The 21020-nt window shown below is 41.0% G+C and overlaps 1 protein-coding gene across 2 annotated transcripts in view; it reads left to right on the forward strand.

The window, feature by feature from the left end:
* dgkab (diacylglycerol kinase, alpha b) overlaps positions 1–21020 on the forward strand; it is a 64274-nt gene that overhangs the window by 22033 nt on the left and 21221 nt on the right. The window lies entirely within an intron of this gene.

Here is a 21020-nt window from a genome sequence, read left to right on the forward strand (position 1 = left end):
TTTGTATTTTAGTTGTTTCATATTGTAAATTTAGTCTTTTTTTAAATGTGATTACAGACGACCAGTGCTACTTCCTATGCTGTGGTGGGTGATTCTGATCTTCCTCAACCATCTCAGGCTCAGACTAGTGACTCTCCTGGTCCAGACTATTCTCCTGAACAGGTAAGTTCATTTTCATTAAGTCAAGTGAAGAGGCTTTTATTGTCATTACAACTGAGTACAGGTACACAGTGTAGTGAAATTACATTCCTCTGGAACCATGGTGCAACATGGAACAAGAAGCAATAGACAACATAAAGTGCAGGAGTGACGACAGTGCAACATAAAACTATTACACTATTAGATAGATAGATAGATAGATAGATAGATACTTTATTGATCCCCGGGGGGAAATTCTTGGCATCCAGCAGCAGGTTACACAATACACAAAGTTAAAAAAGATAAAATATAAAATATAAAGATACATATAAATACAATCAAATAAGAAATAGAATATACAGTGTAAATGTACAGTCTTCGTGTGTGTGTGTGTAATGGAGATGGAGAATGGAGGTAGTGCAGTTGAACACAATAGACAGTGAACACCAGTTGATGTGCATAATGTGAGGATAACTGATGTCAGCCAAACAGAAAGTGCAAATACACAGTTATATAATAATTTAAAATAAATTAAGCAGTGCAAAAGATACGTAAACAGTGCAAAAGATACGTAAACAGTAGATGAATTAACTAGTTAATGAACTACTAGTGCAAAATATGGTAGAACTATAAAAAGTGTTCTAGGCATCAGCAAGTCTGAGAGTGTGTCCATAGCTGGGGGTGTGTCCATGGTGTGGCCAGAGTGGCCGGAATGAAAAAGTTTCACAGAGTCTTTAGTTTGCTGTGCTGAGAGGAGTTGAACAGTCTTATGGCCTGAGGAAAAAAGACTTTCGGAGTCTGTCTGTGGAGCAGGACTGGGACAGCAGTCTGCCGCTGAATGAGCTCCTCTGCCTGGTGATGGTGCTGTGCAGAGGGTGGTGAACATTGTCCATGATGTTCAGCAGCTTGCTGAGGGCTCTCCTCTCTGCCAGTGGTGTTAAGGACTCCAGCTCTAATCCCAGCACAGAACCAGCTTTCCTCACCAGCCTGTCCAGTCGTCCAGCATCCCTCTTGCTGATGCTGCCTCCCCAACACACAACAGTGTAAAAGAGGACGCTGGCTACCACAGACTGGTAGAACATCAGGAGGAGTTTCTGGCAGATGTTGAAAGCCCTGAGCCTTCTGAGGAAGTACAGTCTGCTCTGAGCCTTCCTGTAGAGGGAGTCAGTGTTCACTGACCAGTCCAGCCTGTCGTCCAGGTGCACACCAAGGTATTTGTAGGATTTGACCACCTCCACGTCGACCCCCTCGATGGAGATTGGCTGCTGAGCAGAGGGCCTGGACCTCCTGAAGTCTATGCACATCTCCTTGGTTTTGGAGATGTTCAGCTGCAGATGGTTCATCTTGCACCACATCACAAATTCCTCAACCCGGCTTCTGTACTCCCTCTCATCATCATTACGCACACACCCCACAATTGCAGTGTCGTCAGAGAACTTCTGCATGTGGCATGACTCCGAGTGGTATTTGAAGTCTGATCTGTACAGTGTGAACAGGACTGGAGAGAGAACAGTCCCCTGTGGTGCTCCTGTGCTGCTGATCACTGTATCAGAGGAGCAGTCCCTGATCCTGACATGTTGTGGTCTCCCAGTAAGGTAGTCAGTGATCCAGGTGACCAGGTGCATATCCACCTCCATCTCCATCAGCTTGTCTCTCAGTAGTAGGGGCTGGATGGTGTTGAAGGCACTGGAGAAGTCGAAGAACATGACCCTCACAGCACCTCCCCCCTTGTCCAGATGAGAGTGAGCTCTGTGCAGGAGATAGAGGATGGCATCTTCCACTCCCACCTTTTCCCGGTACGCAAACTGCAGTGGGTCCTCAGCATGGTGGACCTGAGGTCTGAGTTGGTCCAGCAGCAGTCGCTCCATGGTCTTCATCACATGAGATGTCAAAGCAACAGGCCTGTAGTCATTCAGCTCCTTCGGGTGTGCCTTCTTGGGAACAGGAATGAGACAGGTTGTCTTCCACGTGGCAGGAACTCTCCCTATACGCAGACTCAGGTTAAAAACATGTTGGAGGGGCTCACCCAGTTGAACAGCACATGCCTTGAGCATTCTGGGGCACACTCTGTCCGGGCCAGCTGCCTTCCTGGGGTGAAGTCTCCTCAGCTGTCTCCTGACCTGGTCAGCAGTAAAGGTTGGTGGACTGGAGGAGATGATTTGTCTGCCAGTTGATAGTGTTGATGGTGGTGATGATGAAGATGGTGGAGGTGAGGGTGATGATGGTGCTGATGAAGATGGTGGAGGTGAGGGTGATTGTGCTGATGGTGATGATGATGACGGTGATGATGTTGATGAAGATGGAGGTGAGGGTAATGGTGGTGGTGATGAAGATGGTGGAGTTGGAGTTGAAGGTGATGGAGATGGTGGTGATGATGGTAGAGATGGAGAAGATGTTGGTGATGCTGCAGGAGGGTAGGAGGAGGGGGCAGCAGGAGCAGGACAGTCAAACCTGTTGTAAAAGTTGTTGAACTGGTTTGCTCTGTCCACACCGCCATCTACTGGGTTGCCGTTGTTGTTCTTGCACCCAGTGATGGTTTTCATTGCACCCCAGACTTCCTTCATGTTGTTGTCTTGCAGCTTTCTTTCCACCTTCTTCCTGTAAGACTCCTTGGCCTCTTTAAGACGTACCTTGAGTTCCCCCTGTACGCGCTTCAGCTCTACCAAGTTTCCGTCTTTGAACGCCCTCTTCTTTTGGTTGAGGAGGTCCTTGACGGAGCTGGTAATCCAGGGTTTGTTGTTTGGAAAGCAGCGTACAGTCTTTGTGGGAACAGCAACATCCATACCGAAATTCAAGTAGTCCGTAACACAGTGAGTCACCCCCTCAATGTCCTCACCATGTGGGTGCAGCAGCACGCTCCAGTCAGTGGTTTCATAGCAGTCCCTTAGGGCTTCTTCTGCTTCAGGAGACCAGACTCTGAATGAGCGTGTGGTAGTGGGCTGCCTCAGTACCAGTGGTTTGTACTGAGGCTGCAGGAACACCAGATTGTGATCTGATTTCCCCAGCGGTGGTAGTGGAATAGCCCTGTATGCATCCCTCACATTAGCATACAGCAAGTCTATGGTCCTGTTTTTCCTGGTGGGACAGTCCACAAACTGGAAAAAGGCAGGCAGGGTAGAGTCCAGCGTTACGTGATTAAAGTCATCAGTGATCACATAGAAGGCGTCAGGGTGCTGTGTCTGCAGCGCTGCGACGGTGGAGTGGATGACGTCACACGCCGCCTGCACGTCCGCTCTCGGCTGGATGTAAACACACACGAGGATCGCGTGAGAGAGCTCCCGCGGCATGTAATAAGGTCGGAGACTCACCGCTAACAGTTCAATATCCCGACAGCAGATCACCTCCTTCACGTACACATGTCCAGGGTTGCACCATCTGTTGTTAATAAACAGCGCGATTCCTCCACCTTTCCGCTTCCCGCAAAGCACCGGGTCCCGATCCGCCCTCACTGAAGAAAAGCCGGGTAGCTGCACGTTAGCATCCGGCGTGTCGGGGGTGAGCCAGGTCTCGGTGAAACACAGCACGCTACACTCCCTGTAGAGCTTCTGATTCTTCACCAGACACGCTAGCTCGTCGGTTTTGTTGGTCAGTGAGTTAACATTCCCCATAACCACCGACGGAACTGAGGGTTTGTACCTCCAGCGCTGCTCCGACTTCTTAGCCTTTAGCTTAGCCTTTAGCATAGCGCCGGCCCTGCAACCTCGGTACCTCCTTCTCAGATCATCCGGTATTGTGTGGACAATGCCCCCACGTCCCGCGGGTCGGAGGGCTAGCAGTTCTTCCCGGGAATAAACACGGTATTCCTCGCTGCCCCGCATATTTACACCAAAAATATCCTTAGGATATAAATAAGATGCACACTAGACGTGTGTAGTAGCACAGAGACGATAAATAAACGTAAAAAAACTCAGAAAAACACACAAAGAGACGGAGCTTCTGGAACAGACAGCCACTCGCGTCGGCGCCGGAAGTAGTTTGTATTAACAATAAATAAAAAAAACGAGACAATATAATAGACAGGACAGTGCAGTACCGATATGGTATAATAAAGTGTAAAGTGAGGATAAGGTGCAGAGATGTGTAACATACTGTAACATATAGAACATATATAATCACAGCAGTTACTGAGGTAGAGAGTTTATAGTTTTTGAGAGTGGCTGATAGGGATAAAGACATTTCAGTCTCTGTGTGCTGAGTGTGTGTGTGAGTGAAGTTCAGTCTTTGTGTGTGGTAGGTGGGGTGGGGTTCAGTTCTGTCTCTGTGTGTTGAGGAGTCTGACTGCCTGGTGGATGAAGCTGTTGTAGAGTCTGTTAGTGGAGGCTCGGATGCTCCTGTATCTTCTGCCGGACGGCATCAGAGCGAAGTGTTCGTGTGAGGGATGGGTGGGGTCGTCCACAATGCTGGTGGCTTTGCGGATGCAGCTTGTGGTGTAGATCTCCTCTCTGTATGCTGACTCATCGTTCTTGCTGATGAGGCCAACCACAGTTGTGTCATCAGCGAACTTGATGTGGTTTGAGCTGTATTTTGCAGTACAGTCATGAGTCAGCAGAGTGAACAGAAGTGGACTGAGCACACAGCCCTGGGGGGCACCGGTGCTCAGTATGGTGGTGCTGGAGGTGTTGTTTCCAATCCTGACTGATTGTGGTCTCTCAGTCAGGAAGTCCAAAACCCAGTTACAGAGGGAGGAGTTCAGGCCCAGCAAGCTCAGTTTTCCGATCAGATGCTGAGGGATGAGGGTGTGAATGCTGAACTGAAGTCAATGAACAGCATTCGAACATAGCAGTCTTTGTTGTCCAGGTGGGTGAGAGCCAGGTGGAGCGCAGTAGAGATGGCATCGTCTGTTGATCTGTTTGGACGATACGCAAACTGCAGAGGGTCCAGTGTGGAGGGGAGCTGGTGTTTGATGTGCCTCATGACCAGCTTCTCTAAGTACTTCATGATGATGGGAGTAAGTGCAATGGGACGGTAGTAATTGAGACACTCGAGACTTCTTTGGCATAGGGACGATGGTGGACGTCTTGAAGCATGTTGGCACACACGCGGTGCTCAGAGAGATGTTGAAAATGTCCTGGAGAACACCGTGAGTTGTTCTGCACATCCTCTGAGCACTCTGCCAGGTATGCTGTCTGGTCCTGGGGCTTTCCGTGGGTTGACTCTGAGTAGAGTTCTCCGCACATCAGCTGAGGACAGGCACAGTACCTGGTCGTTTGGAGGAGGTGTGATCTTCCTTGCTGTCGTGTAGTTCTGTGTTCGAACTTTGCATCGAAGTAGTTCCGTGCATCTGGAAGGGAGGCATCACTGTTACAAGCAGGTGGAGGTGACTTGTAGTTGGTGATGGTCTGGATGCCCTGCCACATGCGCCGAGTGTCAGTAGTGTCCTGGAAGTGGGCGTGGATTTTCTTTGCGTAGGTGCGCTTTGCCTCTCTGATCCCCCGGGAGAGCTTGGCTCTAGCTGTTCGGAGGCCAGCCCTGTCCCCTGACTTAAAGGCCTTGTCTCGGGATCTCAGCAGCACACGCACCTCTGCAGTCATCCACGGCTTCTGGTTGGGGCGGGTTGTGATGGTTTTGGAGACAGTAACATCCTCAATGCATTTGCTGATGTAGCCAGTCACTGAGTCTGTGTACTCCTCCAGGTTGATGGAGTCATCAGAAGTAGCAGCTTCTCTGAACATGTCCCAGTCAGTGTGCTCAAAACAGTCCTGAAGAGCACAGATGGCTCCTGGAGGCCAGGTTGTTACTTGCTTCTTCTCCGATTTGGCATGTCTGATGAGCTGTTTGTATGCTGGGATGAGCATCACAGAGATATGATTGAAATCACCAGCAACAATAAACAGTCCGTCGAGTTCTGGAGTTACAGTGGTACAGGAGTTACAGTGATAAGTCGAGTTCTGGAGTTACAGTGATACAGGAGTTACAGTGATAAGTCGAGTTCTGGAGTTACAGTGATACAGGAGTTACAGTGATAAGTCGAGTTCTGGAGTTACAGTGATACAGGAGTTACAGTGATAAGTCGAGTTCTGGAGTTACAGTGATACAGGAGTTACAGTGATAAGTCGAGTTCTGGAGTTACAGTGATACAGGAGTTACAGTGATAAGTCGAGTTCTGGAGTTACAGGAGATAACAGTGTACAGTTCTTGCAGAGCATTAGCATTAGCACTGGGTGCTACATACACTGCTATTATGTACACGCTGCTAAGCTCTCTGGGCAGGTAGAATGGCCTGGCTCTGACTACAGCAAACTCCACCAGCGGCGAGTAGGGGCTGGAGATCAGCGCAGCGTTGTTACATCATACTGTGTTGATGTAAACACACACCCCACCTCTGCGGACCTTGCTGGAGAGGCCGGCGTCGCGATCCGAGCGGAGGCATAGCATGCCGCTCACCTCTATGGTGGAGTCCGGGAAGGCAGCTGTTAACCACGTCTCTGTGAAAACAAACACACAGCAGTTCCTGAACTCACGCTGGGTTTTCCGCTGGAGCCGGAGATAGTCTAGTTTATTCCCCAAGGAGCAGATGTTGGAGAGGAGGATGGATGGCAGGCCAGTTGGAGTTTGCCATTAGCTTTGTGTGGACTCCGGCTCTCTTACCGCAGTTCCGGCTCCTCGTGCACCGCTTTCGGGGAGCCCTCTTCCGGCTAGCAGGCTCAGGAAACGCCACGGATCTTAGCAGGCCTCTCGCGCGTAGCTCTGCTCGTAGACCATCTGTTAGTCCAGTTTTTGGTTGATTTTGCAGGTTTAGGTGGATCTGTCGGTCGTAAATGTGGGTGCCAGTTGTTCTTATGGCGAACTCTTGCGTGGTTGCGAGTTCAGATCGGATTAGTTACAACAAAAAAAACCAAAAAAGCACCGTGTTCTCGGAGTGGCCGCTGCGACTACTCACGCCGCCGACAGGAAGTCACTTTAGATTTAGTTCTACTCTTTCTCTTTATAGTTTTCTGGGTAATCACGGTGTCCCCTCAACACACCTTTAGTCGGTTTTAGAGTGAAATATAAGTGTAAAATTAGTCATAACAGTCCGTGCAAGGAACCGTCCCCACAAGGAACGGTTAGAGTGTGTGTAACGTTCCCACAGAGCATGTTTTATATACTCTGTGTTATTAGTAATTGAAATGGGATGGGCAGTATGAAATATCAATTAAATAATATTATATTTGTATTTTAGTGGTTTCATATTGTAAATTTAGTCTTTTTTAAAATGTGATTACAGACGACCAGTGCTACTTCCCATGCTGTGGTGGGTGATTCTGATCTTCCTCAACCATCTCAGGCTCAGACTAGTGACTCTCCTGGTCCAGACTATTCTCCTGAACAGGTAAGTTCATTTTCTTCACTTTAGATTTAGTTCTACTCTCTCTCTCTTTATAGTTTTCTGGGTAATCACGGTGTCCCCTCAACACACCTTTAGTCGGTTTTAGAGTGAAATATAAGTGTAAAATTGGTCATAACAGTCCGTGCAAGGAACCGTCCCCACAAGGAACGGTTAGAGTGTGTGTAACGTTCCCACAGAGCATGTTTTATATACTCTGTGTTATTAGTAATTGAAATGGGATGGGCAGTATGAAATATCAATTTAATAATAACATATTTGTATTTTAGTGGTTTCATATTGTTAAAGTTGTCTTCATAAAATGTGATTACAGACGACCAGTGCTACTTCCCATGCTGTGGTGGGTGATTCTGATCTTCCTCAACCATCTCAGGCTCAGACTAGTGTCTCTCCTGGTCCAGACTATTCTCCTGAACAGGTAAGTTCATTTTCTTCACTTTAGATTTAGTTCTACTCTCTCTCTCTTTATAGTTTTTCTGGGTAATCACGGCGTCCCCACAACACACCTTTAGTCGGTTTTAGAGTGAAATATAAGTGTAAAATTGGTCATAACAGTCCGTGCAAGGAACCGTCCCCACAAGGAACGGTTAGAGTGTGTGTAACGTTCCCACAGAGCATGTTTTATATACTCTGTGTTATTAGTAATTGAAATGGGATGGGCAGTATGAAATATCAATTTAATAATAACATATTTGTATTTTAGTGGTTTCATATTGTTAAAGTTGTCTTCATAAAATGTGATTACAGACGACCAGTGCTACTTCCCATGCTGTGGTGGGTGATTCTGATCTTCCTCAACCATCTCAGGCTCAGACTAGTGACTCTCCTGGTCCAGACTATTCTCCTGAACAGGTAAGTTCATTTTCTTCACTTTAGATTTAGTTCTACTCTCTCTCTCTTTATAGTTTTCTGGGTAATCACGGTGTCCCCTCAACACACCTTTAGTCGGTTTTAGAGTGAAATATAAGTGTAAAATTAGTCATAACAGTCCGTGCAAGGAACCGTCCCCACAAGGAACGGTTAGAGTGTGTGTAACGTTCCCACAGAGCATGTTTTATATACTCTGTGTTATTAGTAATTGAAATGGGATGGGCAGTATGAAATATCAATTTAATAATAACATATTTGTATTTTAGTGGTTTCATATTGTTAAAGTTGTCTTCATAAAATGTGATTACAGACGACCAGTGCTACTTCCCATGCTGTGGTGGGTGATTCTGATCTTCCTCAACCATCTCAGGCTCAGACTAGTGTCTCTCCTGGTCCAGACTATTCTCCTGAACAGGTAAGTTCATTTTCTTCACTTTAGATTTAATTCAGCTCACTGGGTTAAATTAAGTTTTTTTTATATAATGCTTTTTAGAAAAAATGTCACAAAGTAGCTTTCAGTGTTTATTTTATAAGTCTTTGATTTAGATTATTGTTTCTCACCTTTGGTTCTGGAGGCACACTGCCTATACATTTAGTGTTTTTTATTTCATGTTGCATCTGGTCAACTTGACAAATTTTGTTTTTTAATACAGTCAAGTTACTTTTTACAAATGCCTGTTTAAACTTACTGTGCAAAACAGAAGCCTTATGTTAAGCTTGTCCAGTAGTGGTGTCTACTTCTTTGGGGTCTGAGGCAAGATGGTGCAAAACTATTTGGTGCACACATTAGAAAGGCATGGCTATTGCATTCTGTATACTTTCCCAACTTTTTGTGTTTGGGTTGTACTATTATGTTATTATTATTGTTTATTTGCAAAAGTATAATTATAAAAAAAAATGTTGGTTTTATTTACAGATTGTGACTGAGTCTGAAAATGAAAATGAGACGTTACCAAGACTAAGACGCACTAAAAGCATCATAGTAAGCTCTCAATTGATTGTCAATTTCTGAATTTCATTGTTTGTAGGTTTTAAAATTCATTAATTATTTATAAATATTATTATAAAATACCAGCAAAAAATCATAAACTATAAAACTTTAAATGTATAAAAAAACCCTGAGTAGTAAAATGATTAAAATGAAGTCACTTTGTTACTTATTCAACTATGAATTATTAATTTAGTCCTAATTAGTTTTGTGTTTTGTTTTCTTAGATGGAAAATGCTGATCTGGACAATTCTGATGAACTGTATGATTCTACTCCAGAGAGTTCAGATGATTACATTCCAGATACAACTAGCGACAGCGATAGTGACAGTAGTAGTAGCCTTAAACAAAACTCAAGGAAACGTCAGTCTCTTGATTTGCCAAGTGACTCTGGATCAGATAGATCACCTGTCTGTGACACCACAACTTCAGACAAATTGGTTTTTGAAAGGCACCACCTTACATCTGAAAACACTGAAACAGAAGAAGAACCTTGTTCAAGTCAAAGCATAAGTAACAGCGTGGTTGTTAGTGCATGCAAAAAACGAGGTGGGAAGAGAGTGTACGACAAGAGACATTACTGCGTATATTGCCTTAAACCTTTTGCTAAGATGGCAAGGCATCTTCAAGGTGCACATAAAAATGAATCTGATGTTGCTAAAGCGCTAAGCTTTTCAAAAGGTTCCAGTGAGAGAAAGAAACAGCTGGATTATATTCGTAACAAAGGAAATTACATTCACAATGCTACTGTCATGGAATCAGGAAAGGGGAAGTTAGTACCCTTTAAGCGACCACCTAAAGATGAGCAGGGAAATGACTTCATGCACTGTGCATACTGTCAAGGACTATTTACAAGAAAGGTTCTGTGGCGACATATGCGTAGCTGTCAATTCAAACCTGGATCAGTCGTCCCCAAACCAGGAAAGAACCGTGTTCAGTCCATGTGTACATACACAGGACCTGTGCCTTCACACATTAGCAAACAGCTGTGGAAAGTAATCAGCGCCATGAATCCTGACCCAGTCACTGATATAATAAAGACTGACCAGGCCATTATTGACGTTGGGCAACACTTGCTAAATAAAGGTGGGCTGTCAGCCAAAAACCAACAGTATGTGCGAGAGAAGATGCGAGAAATGGGACGGCTCATGTGCAGTGCCAGGAGAGTCACCAGCTTGAAAAAAATGGAAGATCTGATAAATCCACAAAACTACATGGAGACTGTTGAAGCTGTTAGAATCACATGTGGGTTCAACAATGAAACAAACAAGTTCTCTGTTCCATCACTAGCAAACAAGCTTGGAAATGTCCTAGTTAAAGTAAGCAAACTCTTAAAAGCTCAGGGTTTAATCACAGATAACAAGGAGCTTGTGAAGAATGCCAGTGAGTTTCAAGAAGTTCATCGGGAGAAGTGGAATGAGATGATTTCATCTGCAGCCTTAAGGAACATCAGGGAAGCAAAGTGGAATGTGCCCACCCTAATGCCCTTTACCGAAGATGTCCAAAAACTGCATGCATATCTTAGTCAAGTGCAAGATGAGTGGTACAATTCACTCACAGAAAGTCCATGTACAAAGGCCTGGATGGAACTGGCAAAAGTGTGTCTGACCCAGATCATTCTTTTTAACCGACGCAGGGAAGGAGAGGTGGCAAGCATGCCGTTATCAGCATATTTATCTAGAGACACTACCGATCCACACGAGGATGTGGACTGGGCGCTCTCTGAAGTGGAAAAAAAACTCTGCAGACACTTCTCTAGGATCATCATCAGAGGAAAACGTGGTCGCCCAGTTCCAATTCTGTTGACTCCAAAAATGATGTCTGCTTTAGAACTCCTTGTTAAACAAAGAGAGGCTTGTGGAGTTCTAAAAGATAACAGTTACATGTTTGCAAGACCGGAAGCGGCAACACATTTCAGAGGTTCAGACTGCATTCGTGGCTTCGCGAAGGCATGTGGTGCGAAGTGTCCAGAGTCACTGACCTCAACCAGGCTGAGAAAGCATGCTGCAACCCTTTCAACGGTGCTAAACATGACAGACACAGAGATGGACCAACTAGCCAACTTCCTGGGACATGACATAAGAATCCATCGTGAGTTCTATCGACTCCCAGAAAAGACCCTGCAACTTGCCAAGATCAGCAAAGTTCTTGTGGCTCTCGAGAAAGGACGATTAGCTGAGTTTCAGGGCAAGAATTTGGATGAAATTGGCATAGATCCTGATGGTATGTATGTATGTATGTGTATATATATATATATATATATATATAATTTTTTTTAATGTATTTTTTTGTTATTCTGCCCTGGTTCTGTATATTCCTTTTTGTTTAATCATGTACTTTTTGTATGACTTTTACAGAAAAGGTTCAGGCCAGTGATGAGGAAGATGGAAGCATACAGGAGGAAATCTGCTCATCCACTCCTGATGGTGTGTATTGTTAGTAAGTTACTGTACAAATGCTGGGTTTCCCACAGTATGTTATAATTTGAAGAAAAAAGAAATTTAACTTTAATTCAGACATTTACCTTACCAGCATCTTTGAGGCAAAAATTACAACCTGAATGGAACAAAATGCCCTAGCAGTTAGTTCTGGTCGATAAAACAATAACGATAGTTATCGAGGAAAATGTATATCGCGATAACTATAATAAGCCGGGGCGATAGGATAAACTTTCTCTATTTCCCCTTTAAGTAGCGCTGCGAACAGGCGCAGCACGTGATCAGGCAGCGCTCTGAACTGCATGCTCAGGACTCCCCCTCCCCCCACCCGCGAGCCTCTCACTCTGAACCTCACACAGCTGATCCAAACAGCGGCTGCTCTCTCATTTACTGGATAAACACCATTTATAAGTTTAGCTGCTCTACAGTGGAAAACTCAGTTCTAAATATGTAGTATGGAGTCTCCTCACCAAGATATTTAGAGAGCTGAGCTTGTTCAGATTTCTGAAGGCAGGTAACGCTGTTTGCTGCTAGGTTAAGTTAGCTTGTCTGATAAATAAACTAATGGGTAACACACGTTAGCCGTGTTAATCCACTTTCCGTGTAAATTAACGTTAACTTCAGCGCGAGTGATGGGTTAGTATATAAACGCACAGAAAAGAAGCACTTTCCATTTTTTCCTAACCCCTTACTGTTTCTGTTAGAAAACCCTGAGAGCAGAATTCTCCTCTGTCTCTGTGTTTTTAGTTTTTAACAGATAGAGAGTCTGTTGTTCTGGATATTTTACTAAATAAAGAAGATTATATAATCTGTGTAGCTGTATTTGAAAAGAGATAAATATTGCTGTTACTAAACTGGATGAGTTTTAAATACACTTGTTAAGTAATGTAGTCTAGTCTACTGAAAGCCAGTAATGTTAGTATAAATCTGTACTGCAGGAGAAGTGTTTCATTTTAGAAACTTGACTTTATTCCTCCCTCCTTCATTACAGCTCACTTACTTTAAAATATTTAAATGTAGCATAATTTAAATGCAACAAAACTTAAAGGCTATTGTTTTAATAAACATTAGCAGTAAATAATCTCAAAATAACAACAAATATAAAATAGAAAAACAGTAAAACATATGTAATACATACTTTTTATATGACCAAAATGTATTAGACTAAAACTAGACTAAAATGTGAGTAAAACTAATAATATCCGATAGACTAAAATGTAACTAAAACTATTATACATTTTAGTCAAAAGGCTAAGACTAAACTCTGGACCTGTGTGGATGTATAATGACTTTTAAAATTAATTTAAAAGCTGTCTGAGCACCTTGTGCCCACCTGGTAAGATGTGGACATCCCTGTGTCTGTCCACAAGACTCTGAGCTGCTAGTGAGCTTAGCCATAACTTCCTTATTCTCTCACTTATGAGTAAAAAGAAACCGTTAAGTGTAAAAGAAAGTGATTTGATTTATATTGTGATACAAATCGATATCGGCTGGTATGGAAAAGCCATATCGTGATAAGATTTTTTTCCATATTGCCCATCCCTACTAACAGTCCTGTAATGAGGGGTTCCAATAATTATATCAAACTCGTTGTGGGAGTGGTGACCGCTGTGAGGCATCAGTCAAAATGCTCTCTGTCAAATTCTTGGATATTTATTCGCCATAAAAGAAGGTTTTACATATACTTGCACACTGGTGCAGTTGGATCATTAGGAGTGTGGTATGTGTGTGTGTGTGTGAGGTTCTACAAACAGAAAGAGCAGAAAATATACCTAATTAGCATTGCCATGTGGTTGGCTAGTCATCATAATTACAATTACCAACCATCATCAAACTGCACCAAAATACATCTAACTAGAAATAATGACATTAGTCATTTACTTACATGTCCTTGGACGCACACAGAACACAAAAATCAGTGGATGGCGAACTAAACATAAGATATTAATCAGATTGTGTCTTCACACATCTTTCCACTAAACTGCCATCTTGGGAATGAAGGAAAAGAACATGACTGGGCAAATCTAACCTGCAATACCTACCACTAACCTAAGGGGGCTACATTTACATACTACAAATGAGAATAGACCTAAATAAATTACTCAAAATCCACCAAACCCAAAGTTCTTCAATACAAGTCCTTTCCACTTCCTAACCACTTATCTAATTTCACCTCCTGTGGTTTACATCATCACAAACTGATATTGCCAGGCTATAGTATTCTATAGTTTTCTGCTGTTTTCAGCTCTGCTTTAATGCAGTGAACTGATGGTAGTGTGCTGTGATGAGTATCAGTTAGTAACTGCCGTAAATACTGGTTCTCTCTTACAGCACCAGACCATTTTAATACATTTGTCTCAGTTAAAATAAGCCAACCATAAAAATTAGACTGTTCTTTGAAAGGGGGTAAACTTAGACAATAAACAGAGGATTTTATTTTTCTTATATTCAGCTTTGTGTATGTGAAGATTAAATGTTTCTGAAAATGTTATATTTTTTAAGTTTTTTTTTTTTATAGAACTATTGGCAGAAGAGACACTTCCTCCTGCAGAGAGGGAAGAAATGCCTCCACCACCACCACCACCACCCTCCAAGAGGTACAAACCATCATCAGAAGTCAGTACTAAAAATCCTTCATCCAAAGGTGAGTTCTATACCACAGTTAGCGGGCATCATCATCCAGAGCGACTTGCATTAGTGCTTCGCTGTTAACTTTGAAAATAGAAAATAAGGCATGATGGATGAATCACTTCAGCTGTCTCTCTTTTTACACTAATGAACCCTCACTTTGGAACAGGGTAAATCTTTACTTATCAGACCTTCACATGACCTTTTTCCATTGCTCCATAGTTGACTCTTTATGCTCTGTACAAAAAATTATGTTTTTGCTGGTTAGCCTCACTGGTGTTCTTAAGTCCTTCACATTTTTTAATGGAAATGCTCCTACTAAGACGTCTTGTCTATCTCTGTTTCTACCTCTCAAAGGTTTTTTTTTACATTTTTTTTTACAGTTTTAAATACTTTCTTAGCAAAAAGTTATGAATGAGATTAATTTTGAATCAACCTGACTGCACAAAAAAAAGTTAAACTAGGGATTAAGGATGCATGAAATAAAGCTGTTTCTGTACCCAGTGCAAATAGCATGTACTATACTGTAGGGCTGCAGCTATCGATTCTTTTTGTAATCGGGTACTCTACTGAAAAATCGATTCGATTAATCGAGTAATCGGATAAAACATTTTTTTTGTTAAAGAGCAATTAAAAAGGAATTTTACTCAATAATGAATGACCAATTGGTTTCCTTTTTTAGATAAGTTATATTTTAAATTCACAACATTTCCAAATTGCAAATACAAATAAATAAAACACAATAAATAAATAAATACCACAATAAAAAAAATAAATTTAATTACATTACTTTCACATTTGGATTTCTTGTAAATAACAAATATAGTGTATAAATCAATAAAAAAGGCATAAACATCGTCTTTGTGTTGTGCATCTTAGCTTCTGAGACGTTGTCAGTTCTGCCAGTGTTGGATCAGTGTGCTGCATTCTTTTACCACCAAGCCGCTTCTCCAAAATATATCAGGACCTGTGCAATAATTGTGACACACAAGTATTACAAATGTTGCTTTTTTCTTTATTTATATGTTGGACTATTTGGGTCTAATTACATCACTAAGACTAATAACTCTAATAATAAAGTCATGGCCGTGCATTTATTAAGATTGACACCTATCACATTGGGGCATATTAGACACTAGTGGTAATCAATATTTTACCCAATAAATAAGAGACACACTTCCTTATAAACAACAGTGTTCATACTTTTTTGTCTCACTGGCCAAATGTACTCTTAGATGAAGAAATCAAGCATTTAATTTCCAGCCAAAGTAACTTCAGTTTAGCTAACTTTTAACATTGTTATTGTTTATATTCAGAACTCCACAGCGCTGTGTTTACTGTTTACATAAAGCACGTATGAACTTGTCTCTGTTCTAATAAACTAACCACACATTATAGACAGTGCTTCTATTAATTCACACTCCAAAGCGCTGTCGTTTTGTTATTAATTCACATTAACGTTAATCTCATTGATTTATTATAAGTTATATTTACCTGCTCTCTCTGCGTCCTCCCGTCTCGGGTGTCCTCGGCTCAGATGGTGCAGCATTAAAACGCACTGTTTTGGCACTGCACCGAGTACAGGTCACAGTTCGAACATAAAATGCTTTTATTCCTTTAAAATCGCTGTTTTCTCTCGTCGCTTCCATTTTTGCCGCTGCTCAAACCTCCGTCTCCTTGTTCCCGGGCAGGGTGACGTAACGCTGAGCGCGTTGTCAAAATAAAAGTCGCGAAAATACCGCGCGCTGAGTTTATTAATTAAATAAACGATTACTCGAGGCACAGAAAATTAATCGATCAATTTTGTGAATCGAGTTACTCGATTTACTCGAGTAATCGTTTCACCCCTACTATACTGTAGATGCTTGCACATATTGATATAAGATGCAGAACTGGATTTTTTTTTTTTTTTTTTTTTTTTTATAACACGTGTTTTTCTGACTACTTTAAGGTAAACCTTTGCAAAAGAAGACTCCATGGCAGCAGACAGAGGTGCAGGCAGTGGAAAAGCACATGAAGCGCTTCATTACATCTTGCATTGTTCCTGGAAAAGCTGACTGCGAAAAGTGCATAAGAGCTGAACCAGAAGCCCTTAAAAACAGGGAATGGCAGAATGTAAAATTTTATGTCCATAATCGCATTATGTCACACAAGAGGAAATTCCAGAAAAAAATGTAAAGACTTTCAGGTAGGACCATTTTTGTTCCTGTTCATGCTTCAGCAAAATATACCACATTGGTGGTTGTTCTGTTGTATGTATATGTTTTATATATATACAGTGTTAATTGATGTTAATTTGAGTTCAGCTTTACATAACTCATAACAACTGGATTTCATTGAGTTGTGATAGTGAAAGTGCTTAAACCTGTTGCTGGGTGATTGACTGTGGATAAAAATATAAAAACAAATGCTTGTATCTGGAAAAAAAAAGAAAATAAAAGCTCTAACAGTGGGAACTTAAAGTGTTTGAAGGTTGGATTGACTATATGAGTTTGCAAATATATGGAAAATTCCACTATTCTTTGAACTTTTATGCAAATGGAAACAAATGTTTTTTGATTTACCCAATTATGTGTTTTACCTAACTGTATCATAGTGATGGTACAAACACTGTAACAAGAAATATAAAGTTGTCTCATATTCATGTAAAATCCTGTAATATTACTCTACTCCCTCAGTCCAGGGCACTTATCAGCTGTAGATGGAGGCTAGGAGTAAAAAAATACCAATTCCCACTTTTAATAACCAATTAGAATTTTATTTAATCATATTTATTTCTCTATCTTTGAATCTGGTTGTGTTGTATTATTGCTGGACACATGCTAAATCTCTATACATCATTTATGAACATTTAAGCTAAGCTAAAATTCAATATGTTTTTGTTTATTTCAGGATCTTATAATTTGCTGTAGATTAAACCTGATTTAGATTTATTTGTAATGCATTTATTGTTTTTGCAAGGTCCCCACTAAACACACTGGAATTTGTGTGAATTATTTAAATAATATGCAGATAATATTAAAATTATGTCCCCATTATTAATGTTAACTTGATTTTCTAAGGTCCCCATTTAGCATGGTCATGACATCTTACTTGCTCAAATTGGATATTTGAAGTCGTGTATAAGCTTACAAAAAATCGGTAAGTATGGATTATTATTTTTGTACCTCTAGTACCTTTAGAAAGGGTCGTCCCCACAGGTGACGTTCATAACATTGGTCCCCATCCAGCATGGAAACCAACATGTGTGTGATAGAGTGTGTTTTAGAGAGTGTGTGTATTAGAGCGTGTTTTAGAGAGTGTGTGTATTAGAGTGTGTTTTAGAGAGTGTGTGTATTAGAGTGTGTTTTAGAGAGTGTGTGTATTAGAGTGTGTAAGTGTATGTGTGATAGAGTGTGTTTTAGAGAGTGTGTGTATTAGAGTGTGTTTTAGAGAGTGTGTGTATTAGAGTGTGTAAGTGTATGTGTGATAGAGTGTGTTTTAGAGAGTGTGTGTATTAGAGTGTGTTTTAGAGAGTGTGTGTATTAGAGTGTGTTTTAGAGAGTGTGTGTATTAGAGTGTGTGAGTGTATGTGTGATAGAGTGTGTTTTAGAGTGTGTGTGTGTAATTGTGTTTTAGAGAGTGTGTGTATTAGAGCTTGTTTTAGAGAGTGTGTGTATTAGAGTGTGTGAGTGTATGTGTGATAGAGCGTGTTTTAGAGAGTGTGTGTATTAGAGTGTGTTTTAGAGAGTGTGTGTATTAGAGTGTGTGAGTGTATGTGTGATAGAGCGTGTTTTAGAGAGTGTGTGTATTAGAGTGTGTTTTAGAGAGTGTGTGTATTAGAGTGTGTTTTAGAGAGTGTGTGTATTAGAGTGTGTTTTAGAGAGTGTGTGTATTAGAGTGTGTTTTAGAGAGTGTGTGTATTAGAGTGTGTTTTAGAGAGTGTGTGTATTAGAGTGTGTTTTAGAGAGTGTGTGTATTAGAGTGTGTTTTAGAGAGTGTGTGTATTAGAGTGTGTTTTAGAGAGTGTGTGTATTAGAGTGTGTTTTAGAGAGTGTGTGTATTAGAGTGTGTTTTAGAGAGTGTGTGTATTAGAGTGTGTTTTAGAGAGTGTGTGTATTAGAGTGTGTAAGTGTATGTGTGATAGAGCGTGTTTTAGAGAGTGTGTGTATTAGAGTGTGTTTTAGAGAGTGTGTGTATTAGAGCGTGTAAGTGTATGTGTGATAGAGCGTGTTTTAGAGAGTGTGTGTATTAGAGTGTGTTTTAGAGAGTGTGTGTATTAGAGCGTGTTTTAGAGAGTGTGTGTATTAGAGTGTGTTTTAGAGAGTGTGTGTATTAGAGCGTGTTTTAGAGAGTGTGTGTATTAGAGTGTGTTTTAGAGAGTGTGTGTATTAGAGCGTGTTTTAGAGAGTGTGCATTAGAGTGTGTTTTAGAGAGTGTGTGTATTAGAGTGTGTTTTAGAGAGTGTGTGTATTAGAGTGTGTTTTAGAGAGTGTGTGTATTAGAGTGTGTTTTAGAGAGTGTGTGTATTAGAGCGTGTTTTAGAGAGTGTGTGTATTAGAGTGTGTTTTAGAGAGTGTGTGTATTAGAGCGTGTTTTAGAGAGTGTGTGTATTAGAGTGTGTTTTAGAGAGTGTGTGTATTAGAGTGTGTTTTAGAGAGTGTGTGTATTAGAGCATGTTTTAGAGTGTGTGTGTGTAATTGTGTTTTAGAGAGTGTGTGTATTAGAGTGTGTTTTAGAGAGTGTGTGTATTAGAGTGTGTGAGTGTATGTGTGATAAAGCGTGTTTTAGAGAGTGTGTGTATTAGAGTGTGTGAGTGTATGTGTGATAGAGTGTGTTTTAGAGAGTGTGTGTATTAGAGTGTGTTTTAGAGAGTGTGTGTATTAGAGTGTGTGAGTGTATGTGTGATAGAGCGTGTTTTAGAGAGTGTGTGTATTAGAGTGTGTTTTAGAGAGTGTGTGTATTAGAGCGTGTTTTAGAGAGTGTGTGTATTAGAGTGTGTGAGTGTATGTGTGATAGAGCGTGTTTTAGAGAGTGTGTGTATTAGAGTGTGTTTTAGAGAGTGTGTGTATTAGAGTGTGTTTTAGAGAGTGTGTGTATTAGAGTGTGTTTTAGAGAGTGTGTGTATTAGAGTGTGTTTTAGAGAGTGTGTGTATTAGAGTGTGTGAGTGTATGTGTGATAGAGTGTGTTTTAGAGAGTGTGTGTATTAGAGTGTGTTTTAGAGAGTGTGTGTATTAGAGCGTGTTTTAGAGAGTGTGTGTATTAGAGCGTGTTTTAGAGAGTGTGTGTATTAGAGTGTGTGAGTGTATGTGTGATAGAGCGTGTTTTAGAGAGTGTGTGTATTAGAGTGTGTTTTAGAGAGTGTGTGTATTAGAGTGTGTGAGTGTATGTGTGATAGAGCGTGTTTTAGAGAGTGTGTGTATTAGAGTGTGTTTTAGAGAGTGTGTGTATTAGAGTGTGTTTTAGAGAGTGTGTGTATTAGAGTGTGTTTTAGAGAGTGTGTGTATTAGAGTGTGTTTTAGAGAGTGTGTGTATTAGAGTGTGTTTTAGAGAGTGTGTGAATTAGAGTGTGTTTTAGAGAGTGTGTGTATTAGAGTGTGTTTTAGAGAGTGTGTGTATTAGAGTGTGTTTTAGAGAGTGTGTGTATTAGAGTGTGTGAGTGTATGTGTATTAGAGCGTGTTTTAGAGAGTGTGTGTATTAGAGTGTGTTTTAGAGAGTGTGTGTATTAGAGCGTGTTTTAGAGAGTGTGTATTAGAGTGTGTTTTAGAGAGTGTGTGTATTAGAGTGTGTTTTAGAGAGTGTGTGTATTAGAGTGTGTTTTAGAGAGTGTGTGTATTAGAGTGTGTTTTAGAGAGTGTGTGTATTAGAGTGTGTTTTAGAGAGTGTGTGTATTAGAGTGTGTTTTAGAGAGTGTGTGTATTAGAGCATGTTTTAGAGTGTGTGTGTGTAATTGTGTTTTAGAGAGTGTGTGTATTAGAGTGTGTTTTAGAGAGTGTGTGTATTAGAGTGTGTGAGTGTATGTGTGATAGAGCGTGTTTTAGAGAGTGTGTGTATTAGAGTGTGTTTTAGAGAGTGTGTGTATTAGAGTGTGTGAGTGTATGTGTGATAGAGCGTGTTTTAGAGAGTGTGTGTATTAGAGTGTGTTTTAGAGAGTGTGTGTATTAGAGTGTGTTTTAGAGAGTGTGTGTATTAGAGTGTGTTTTAGAGAGTGTGTGTATTAGAGTGTGTTTTAGAGAGTGTGTGTATTAGAGTGTGTGAGTGTATGTGTGATAGAGTGTGTTTTAGAGAGTGTGTGTATTAGAGTGTGTTTTAGAGAGTGTGTGTATTAGAGCGTGTTTTAGAGAGTGTGTGTATTAGAGCGTGTTTTAGAGAGTGTGTGTATTAGAGTGTGTGAGTGTATGTGTGATAGAGCGTGTTTTAGAGAGTGTGTGTATTAGAGTGTGTGAGTGTATGTGTGATAGAGTGTGTTTTAGAGAGTGTGTGTATTAGAGTGTGTTTTAGAGAGTGTGTGTATTAGAGTGTGTTTTAGAGAGTGTGTGAATTAGAGTGTGTTTTAGAGAGTGTGTGTATTAGAGTGTGTTTTAGAGAGTGTGTGTATTAGAGTGTTTTAGAGAGTGTGTGTATTAGAGTGTGTTTTAGAGAGTGTGTGT

Source organism: Astyanax mexicanus, chromosome 24, assembly GCF_023375975.1.
Source record: "Astyanax mexicanus isolate ESR-SI-001 chromosome 24, AstMex3_surface, whole genome shotgun sequence".
Taxonomy (NCBI): domain Eukaryota; kingdom Metazoa; phylum Chordata; class Actinopteri; order Characiformes; family Acestrorhamphidae; genus Astyanax; species Astyanax mexicanus.